We start from the raw sequence: 10255 nt of genomic DNA on the forward strand, positions 1-10255 counted from the left end.
CATCCACACATATATTTTTGATGTTTTTCCAATGCTTCAAATGGTAGCTATAGAGATCGGGTGCACCGGTAGCACCAAATGCCCCGGCGGATCAAATATGTTTCCGGTTAGACCATATACTCGCTCTGTTACTTTTTACTCCGCGTATTAGATGCGTTAAAAGCCAACAAAATTATATGAAAAATATTACTATCTACAATATCAAATAAATATAATATAAACATATATTTCATAATAGATCTAATGATATAGATTTTGTATTATGAAATTCAATAGACTAATATTTGTGTACGTTTGATCAAACTTTGAAGAGATTGACTTTAGAGAAACCTAATACGTGGATTAGAAAAGAAACGAAGGAAGTACTACTTAAGTTCATAGAGGTCAGGGTTTGATAGGGGTAGGCCCGAACCCAAAACCAAAATTTTCTGGTTACACCCCTGCGAAAGGGTCGCAGGGATGTTGCCGTGTGTAGTCGGTTATGTGGCTTGTGGCTGAGAGGTGTGATGATTGTTGCATACGTGCAGTGAAATCTAAGTTATGTAGAGCTCATCTAAGATGATCCAATGAAGTATGTACTAATTCATGTAGAGCTCTAACGGTGTCATACATCGGGGGTTGCTCACTAGAGGGGCCCGGCGGCAAGCCTATTGGTAGGCCCACGAGGCCCACCGTGCGTCCACCGACACGAGAGAGCTCGAAGGAAGGGATAGATCACATGTCTCCTTGTAAAAACCTGGCCTCCAACGTGTATATAAGGGGAGGCAAGATCGAAAATTGGTAGGCGCGGACGAGCACGCGCGCTCCTGGTATCGGCAACCGCCGAATCTGGTTTGGGGATGTGGGAAGTACGTTGTAGCACAGAGTATCTGTACGACACATTGAATAGCATATACCTATACAACGGAGTTGGTCGTTCAAACGTCCGTTTGATTCTCACGGCGCGGTTGGGTATGTGCCACCCAATCTGCGCGGCCTAGAGCAGCGCCCTCCGCAGCATGGTCTTCAAATCGTACGATCATGGGAAGCGCCGTCGGCGACTGCAACTTGGGGAGAATCCGATCCGAATGCTGCGTGCGGAAGAGAGCTCCCGACTGAAACTGCAGCAGAAATCTGGACACAGGACAAGATTCCCTGATTCAGAAACTAGTGTCAAGCAGTTTTCTGGAGCTTGGAAGCAAGTGCCAAGCTTGCTCACTTGAAGTACTAGTAGATGCGATGAGTGATGGTGTGCTCACGGCCCCTCGTTATTAAAGTATAGGCCTTCCTGGGCAGGGGCTCCAAAATGATTCGAAAACCAAACTGCATGTGTACAGCGCTCCATCCGCACGCTTGGTCCAAATTGCATGTGTCGGTAGCAGATTGGCTATCGAGCATATCATTTCAAAAAGCATTACATGCGACTTTTGAAAATTGCCATGAAAAAATTAACATGAAGTATAGAAGATAAAAGTTACTACATGGCTAGTAGTTGAATATGTCATCAGTTTCTCAGAAGAAAAAAGTTTAATATGTCATCAGCAGCACACGAAGATTAAGATGAGATATTTGTTACAGTAGCACAAAACTTAGTTTTAAACATCATATAGCCACATAAGTTAGATGTTCAGAGAAATACAAATTACTAATCTCATAGTACATAATTTATTTCCACACCTCTGGCTACAGAGCACTCTATCATACAAGGGAAAAACAGAGAATTCAGTTACACACAGGATGCTTCCTGCTTGTACACATTTATCACAGTTCCACAGGATGTTCAGGAGCAGCTTTCTCGGCACCATGTAAGACAATCTTGGGATTGTTGCAGGTGTTCTTTCGATGCCCTCCCACTCCGCAGATTGAGCACCTAGCTTCTTTCCTTTTCTTTTGAGGGAGGTCACCCCTCTGTGGACATGTCGTGCTCTTGTGCCCTGGTCCACGACATATAGCGCAGAAGCGTGTTCGTTTGCTTGTACTATATCCTACAATAGTATCCAGATGTACCACCACCTTCCATTTTTTGCTCTTTGCACCGCGATCATCATATGGAGGCTTGCCTCTGCTGTTGGTTGGTTGATCGGCTTTCCGTTTGCGTTTCGGAGCTACTAAACCAATGAAATTTCCAAATGCACTACCTTCAGCATCACTCCTGTATCCATCCTGTGGTCCATGCAACACACTTAATTATGTACCTTTTGCCTTGTTGAACTCAATTCTATGGTCTAAACCCAGTCCACCATGATCATCAGCTAAAGGCGTTAGTTTATCCATTGCTGCCCTAAGAAGCTCCATTGTACAATCATATGCAATTGGGTTTGCGTCACCATGTTTGACGACCTCCAAAGCATGGGTATATAGATTTGAATGCCTGAATGTAATGGAGTTAACTGAAATCTGTTCTTTCTGCAGGTGTGCCAAGTGTTGTGGAAGTATATCTCTTGCACCTTTTGTCCACCTCTCGAGGATGTGTTTTGATGGTATCTTGTCTATACCCAAGAAATCAAGAACCTGCAATACAAACATAATTGATCATCATGTATGGCTTTCAAATGATGTTGACATCAAGCATCATGGCAAGCTTGACTGTCGCTGCCTTTGCGCACAGCAGCTCTGGCTAAAGCAGTGAAATCTTCTAGTCCCGTGCCATCTTGCTCTGCATTGATAGGTGTAAGAATGTGCATTGTATACTTAAGGAGCTCCATCGCCTTGTCACAAGATGCCGGGTTATTATCGAGTTGATGGTCATCTAGTCTTTTCTGCACGTCCCTCGCATCCCTCGTCCACCTCTTCAATATGTGCTTCACAGGTATTTCTTCAAAGCCAAGGAAATCCAGCACCTACAACAATTACATTGCGACCGATCAACTACTGCTCCCAAAATGATCTCACCTGCAAAGACATTACTAGCAAGGTGCCTGTGCTACGCTACGGAACCATGAAAATGAGATGTGCTATGATTTACTCTAGTTACATACCTAATTAATTCACTTTGGTATTCTGTCATAGACCATGGCTCGAAGGCCTATGGAGTATAAACAGCTATAAATCATAATTGTCATATTGCAATGGAACAACCAGTTTTATTCTCAGATATAGAGTTACAGTTATAAATCATATCATGGGCAAGGTGAATATGAACAATGTATACAAACATGACAAACCCTGGTGCTCTTGAAACCTTGGTAGTCCAGAGATATTGGACTAAAAAAGGTTTGCCCGAGCTCCTGGGCATAGATGAGTTGAATAGAGGTCGACAAATGGAACATATATGATCTTTTTCATAGTAATATGACAGCAGATAGACTGCACATAAATACAGAACAATATAAGGCATGCTTGTTTTCCAAACACACATGTTGTAGTACGAAAGAAGAATGGATTTCTCATGTTGATCAAGGAGAAGAATCCTACCATTTACAAATTATTTATTAGATTAATGACTATTAGGCTCACAAGTCCGAACTACAGAGTTTTCAGTAAACCACTTGGTCAACATGTGACGACGGTCGGATACAATTTTTCATCGACTTTGAAAGTGTCTTCTGCAATCATCAACCTTGTACCACTAATTTTATAGTGACTATTTTTTGCAAATTCTTCCCCTGGAACATATACAGTTTTTTCTTCTAAAAACACAAGTGAGTGTTTTCTTCTAAAACAAAAGTGTTGTAGCATCAAAGAAAAAAGGGCTTTCAAGTTTGCTCTGAATTGCCCACCTTATTTCTGATTACATGTGTGCTAACCGAAGAAAGCCCTAATTTCTCTATTTATGGACAGAACCATACCATGTAGAACACATCAAACCTAACACATAAGTCATAGTTCTTTGTGCCTTTCCAACACGTACCTTGAAGCATTCAGTTGTCTCTAAGCAGGTCCAGAATACACACCTGAATCAAAACTCTCTGAATTCTATGTCAGTTAGTATCATTTACACAGTTCGCCATTTTTCAATATTCCAAAGCTTTTTCATTAGTCTGAAACTGATAAGCTCAAGCACTACAACTGACTGCTTCTAACTTCAGGCACTACAACTCTCTGCCTCCAACTTCAGGGACTACAACTGTGTCAGTCTTCTTCTCTGCATTTCCTCTGGTGGCCGTTCAACAGGTGCATGGCCAACACGAACCGAGCAGCAATGACAACATTTTCAGTTGTACGAACCGCACTCTGCCCTCACACCAACGTTGTGTCAACTGTACTGCACGGACACCATATGAATTGAGTTACCTCTTCTTCTATCCAGGCGCTTGACGGTTGTCTTTGCCCGTTGACTGCTCCGAGTCGGGAGCCGACAAACTCAAGCCATCGCAGGTGCTGTTCAGGTCTACATGGAGTGCCGGCGGCGTGTCGCCCATGGACTCGGCAGCCGTGTCCAACAGATTTGGCTCCGGCAGACCTTCCGCCGTGCACTCAACATCTCCGAGATCTGGCAACCGGAACCTGCTCAGATGTCAGATCAGATCAAACGGTTAAGCTAGAGTATAGTAAAGGAATCAACATCACTTCATCTCGACCGGGGCTTGCGAGCGTACCTGTCGACTGGATCTCATAATTAAGAACTACTATAATCAATCTTCGTCGTCGCCATCCCTTCCGCCGCTCACACCAGTGATTAAGGCTGGTTATACATGCCAACTAGGCAACTTTGATGAGGTGGCATAGAATTAAATGAAGTAAGAGAGGATTGAGTATCATATTATGATACCGTATCATAATAAATGCTACACTAGTATGTGTCATGCATGACAATAAATAAAGTCATCTATGATACTACCATATGGTACTATGCATTAGGGAGGTAGTATCATACACTAGTACTCCCTCCGGTCCTTTTTACTCTGCATATTAGGTTTGTCTGAAGTCAATCTCATCCAACTTTGACCAAGTTTATATAAAAAATTATAGACATTCACATAACAACACCAATATCATTAGATTCATCTTGGAATATATTTTCATATTATATTTATTAAATATTATAGATGTTAATAATTTTTAATATAAATTTGGTCAAACTTAGCAAAGTTTGACTTTCGGCAAAACCAATGTGCAAAGTAAAAAGGACCGGAGGGAGTATCATATGCATGATACTAACTTATGATACTACCCATTACAACCAACCTAAGAGATTTTTCTCCGTACTCAGCATCTGGATCGAATATGTAGTACTATTTTTTCCGTCAGGGTCACGCCGTTTCTTGTCCGTGTACGGTAGGCAGATAACATCCTGTACCGTCGTTTTACCTTTCTGTACCAACGGAACATCATGTACACACATCGTGACGAATTGTTCCAAGCTGGTGTCCTCGCCCGTATTTCCGTGACGAATAAATGCGAGCCCACATGCCTCGATGTCCAATTGGTCCACGAAGCGGGAGCGCGCGAGCTCGTCCGCGCTTTCGCCGCTTTCGAGGCAAGATAGCTCTCATTCCAATCTACTCTCATAGAAACAACTCACGGTAGACTTGTACATCTCTCTATAATCCCTCGCTCGAGGTATACTCACCATCAGTAACAAATACAATTAGGATCTAAGGTATTACTCCATCATGGAGACCCGAATCAGGGTAAATTCCCCATGCACCGTCAAGCTTATCGAAGATGAATCCAAGAAGTGTGTACCTGTACTGTAAAATCCCGGTCATTTTTAACCTCCGGGCCATATCCAAACGGTGGCATCAGAAAGGACGGGATAGGTACGTTAGACAACACATATGTGGGGGTCGCATTTCTCGGTGTGAGAAAGAAATAGCCAAGTATAAAATAATAAAAAAATGCACACAGCAGTACAACCAATGACATCCAAATTCGTTTGTGGCATGCTAACAACCCAACTAACATGGAATGGGCCGACCCATTTTTCTTCTTGTTGTTGTTCACACCGCGTACATAGTGCGCGTGTAGGTTTCACATGCCATATTACGATTTTGGAAACTTCTACATGCTGATTTTCTTCCTTTTTTGGTTTTCCTTCTTGTTCTATACTTTTTTCCTTTTCTCTATTTTTTTCTTCTTCTTTCAGTTTTTCAATATTTTTTTATTTTTTGTCATTTTTTCAAATCCATGAAGTTTTTGTCAAATTCATGATTTTTTAGATCATGACCTTTTCCCAAATTCACGGACACTCTCGAAGGCGCGAACATTTTTAAAATTCATAGAAAAAAATCAAATTTCGTGAGCTTTTCTCCACATCTATGAATTTTTTCATCATTTTTTTCATATTTTGTGAACTTTTTTTCAAACTGATAAACTTTTTTGAATTGGTGAACTTTTTCAAATTCGTGAACTTTTCCTAATGCGCGGGCTTTTTCTCGAATTCACAAACTTTTTTCAAATCCATGAACTTTTGGATTTCTTATTTGATTTGGCATTATTCACACACATAACTGGCACGCAGGTCAACAACCTACTACCAACAGACACAAGGGAGGACTAGCTACGACAGCGAGAAACTCTAAGACATCACGAGGAAGCAGCTTGATCTTGCTGAATCAACGTATAAGCTGAAGACTGCACATGCGAGGTCAACTGCTTTGTAGCGTCACGACCCGTCTCCTCAGTCAATGATTTCCACTACTACCGAAAGGATATCAAATTAAACAAGCATTCAGCTGGACGAAACGCCTACTCTACCCAACCAGCTGATTGACAAGAGGGTGAAGATCACCAAACGAGGAGGGAGACCAATTTACACCCACCCACGACCGGATGCAGCTCTAGAAGAGCTTGGCTAGACGACATCACAAGGAAAAATGATTAGAATTTTCACGCGAACCACAAAGAGCACACCATTTGGGAGCTTTCCCCAAATAGCTTGCCACATAATTTGTTAATTCTAAGAGGAATCTTTGCACGCCAAATGTGCTTGAACTTGGTCGAAGGGGATCCAACAATAAGTCTCGAATATAGAGATTTCACGCAGAAACGATGAGAGGCATTATGGGGCCAGGTGACCTGGTCGGATAGGTCAGAGAGCACAAGGAAGATAGGAGCAAGGCATTGCCACTTCACTAGCTCTTCAGGAGAGAGTGAACATCGGATACCGAGGTCTCAGTTATTTCTATAGTTCTGAGATGGAAATCAATAGAGAAGAGCAATACGAAAAGGGAATCGTTGGATCGATAGAGGTGTATCGTTGTGCCACCAATCCATCAAAAAAGGAATGGAGGCCCCATTACCAACATGAACCCAAAACTCGTCCCTAACACGCACCAAATCCCGCCGAAACTAAGAGGCACCATCCGCCGAGGCAAACAAAGGGATATGGTTTGGAAAACATTTTGCTTTTAAAATTTGAAACCACAAGGAAGAGGGATCACCTGTTAGAATTTTCCACCACCATTTAATGATCAAACATTTGTTCAGACCAAAGTGTTTAGGATGGCCACCCCCAAGGTTTCTGGGTTTGCACATGAGTTTCTATTTAACCAGACTGTACTTATTTTTGCTATCAGCCTTGTTCCAAAAGGAAAAGCTATGTTGTTTGTCCAAACTGGCGTCAGTCCCTTCCGTGAGACAATAAAAACCCATTAGAAACATAGGAGGGAGGAAATACAAGCATTAATCAAACTCAGTTTGCCAACCGAGGTATTGCATCCACCATGCCATGGCATGATGCAATCTCCTACTTTAGTGACAGTCGGAGCAAAGTCTTTGGCACATAGTTTAAAAGGAGAGATGGGCATGCTGAGATACTTAAAGGGGAAAGAAGGGAACAATTAAGCAAATTAGCCACACGGAGCCTCTCCTCATCCGAGGAGCCCGTGAGAATGGCCTCGCTCTTGTTAAATTAGTCTTGAGTCCAGAAAGAGCTTCAAAGCAGAGGAGAATAAACTTCAAGTTGGCGATATAGAGTCATTGAGCTCAACAATAATGATTGTATTGTCTGCATACTATGGATGGACAGCCCAAAAGAAATTAAGTGGGAGGCCAAGGGTAGAATACGACCAGCATTAGCAGCCCTAGACAAGATACACAACATCGCATCGGAAACAAAGTTAAACATAAAAGGAGCTATATGGCCCCCTTGGCGCAAGACATGACTATTGGTAAAGTAGTGGCCAACAACCCCATTGACGGCAGCGGCCGTGTGGCCGCCAGTGACGAACGACATCAAACGATGAACATATGCACCATCAAAACCCTTAGCCAAAAGCACTGAGATGAGGAAATCCCAACTAAAAGAGTCGTAGGCTTTTTCAAAATCCAGTTTAAGAATAAGAGCCCTAGTACCTCTGGACCTTAGATTGTGAACAATTTCATGAAGACTTAGAATTCCATCATGAATGAAACGACCTTTAATGAAAGCAATTTGAGAAGAGCTAATAACGCGATGAGCAAGAGGAGAGAGCCGACTAGCAAATGCCTTATGAGGTAATTTAGCAAAGTTATTGATGAGAGCAATAAGCCTATATTGAGAATGAAATTTGCGCCCTTAAATTTCTGGATCAAGGCGAGAATCACATAATTCAGTCTCAAAATATCTACACTTCCAAAGTAAAAGCCTTGGATGACCGCAACCAATTCCTTAAGAACATGCCAGAATTTCTTGAAAAGGTGACTGAAAACCCGTCCGGTCTAGGAGCAATATAAGAGTTAGACGAAGAAATAACAACACTGATTTCTTCGAAGGACGGGGGAATCATGAGGTCTGCGTTCTCGGCCTTCGAAACACGAGCCTCCGGCGACCAGAGAGAGGGGGAAGTAAGCAACCTGGACGAAGGGCGAGCAGTGAGCAGATCAACAAAGAAATCACAAACATGCTGAAGAATGGTAACAGGATCCGAAACACAAACCCCATTAAAAATCAAGTTAAAAATAGTGCAACGACTCGATGTCTGCCCGTTTGCAATCACAAAAAAGGCAGTTAACACATCGTCCTTTAAGATCCGATTTAGAAGGCCGCTTGTTGCGAGTATGCCTCCTATTGGCGATGCAAATCCATGAGAAGGGCCTCTAAATGATATCTACGGTCCCAACTAGGCTGAGGAAGCCCAACCGAGTCAGTCAGCTTGTCCAAATCATCAATATTTTTTTCAATAAAGGGCGACTTTATTATCTCAAAATGTAGCATCAAGCGGATACAAAGCATTATGAGTAACACCCGGCCTCTGCATAACTAAGATGCACACAGCCAAATCCAGAAGTCTGACAAAAATTCATGAAATAAAATTCGACAAATCGGCAACTGTAGAGTCCTTTAGACACTATGCCTATGTCGAAGAAGGTGGTGGATCGATCCGTAGGTTATGCTGCCACCCATGTTGAGAAAAAACCTCCGTAGCCACCTGCTCCAATGGCGTACTGTGACGCCCGGATAATTAGGCTACAGTAAACCTCCGTTAATGATGCCACGTCACCACGGTTACTGTTGCTAATCTCGCGTTAGATCGAAACCGATTCAAATTCAAATTCAAAAGAAAAGCAAGCAACAAAAGTTTTCAAAAAATTAAAACTAAAATGTTCGGGTTGTTTCAAATAAATCGTAAGCAATTATGATGGAGAAACCAAGATTTTATAGAATGCTTAAATGAGCTATAAGGATTTAAACAGTAGCAAAAACAATTAATTAAATGCCTTTTACAATTAATAAATTACTAAACTATTTTATTTTGTCACCAAACTTTTTGTGGCATTGGGGTATTTTGTAACACTAATTTAGGTACTACTTGTATATTTTATAAAACAAAATTATATAGAAAATAAAATAGAAAGCTAATAAAAAGAAAACAAATAAATACAAAAAAAAAGGAAACAGAACCTCCCCCTGGACCATTCGGCCCAGCTAGCCAGGCCGGCCACAGGCCCAACTGGGCCAAGGCCCACCACCGCTCACTTAACCCCCCACGCCCCCGAAACCCTAGCCCCCACGCACCACTCCCCCCGTCGCCCCACTTGCTCCCCCACTTCCCCTCGATGGGATCTGGATCGGGGGCAGAGCCCGATTCCCCCACCTCCGTCCTCCCCCGCGACGCCACCTCACCGGTGCCGCCCGGCACCGAAACGCCTCGCCCTCGCCGCCCCCTCCCGGCCTTCTTCCTCACCCTCCGGCATCGCGCCCGTCTCCCCCGAGCCCCGGCACGACCTCGTCGCCGCGGACCCCGATCCCGTCACCCCCATCGCTTGCCCTAACTCCGTCGCCACCCACCGCCACCTCACTGACGCCGCCCGCGCGGCCCCGCCGTCGCCCGCCTCCTCAACCTCCCTCCTGCGTGGATCCGGTCGGGGCAATCGACGCCCCCGATGCCCTGCGCCGACGCCGGACCACCCC

The 10255-nt window shown here is 43.4% G+C and overlaps 1 long non-coding RNA gene across 1 annotated transcript; it reads right to left on the minus strand.

Annotated features, from left to right (window-relative positions):
- Nucleotides 1-1547: 1547 nt before the first annotated feature.
- LOC123091360 (uncharacterized) lies at nt 1548-4659 on the minus strand. Its single transcript, XR_006443048.1, has 3 exons — nt 4518-4659; nt 3830-4425; nt 1548-2819 (listed from the first exon to the last, which is right to left on the minus strand). It is a non-coding gene; the product is annotated as an uncharacterized lncRNA (long non-coding RNA).
- Between the last annotated feature and the right edge of the window lie 5596 nt (nt 4660-10255).

Source organism: Triticum aestivum, chromosome 4B, assembly GCF_018294505.1.
Source record: "Triticum aestivum cultivar Chinese Spring chromosome 4B, IWGSC CS RefSeq v2.1, whole genome shotgun sequence".
NCBI classification, from domain to species: domain Eukaryota; kingdom Viridiplantae; phylum Streptophyta; class Magnoliopsida; order Poales; family Poaceae; genus Triticum; species Triticum aestivum.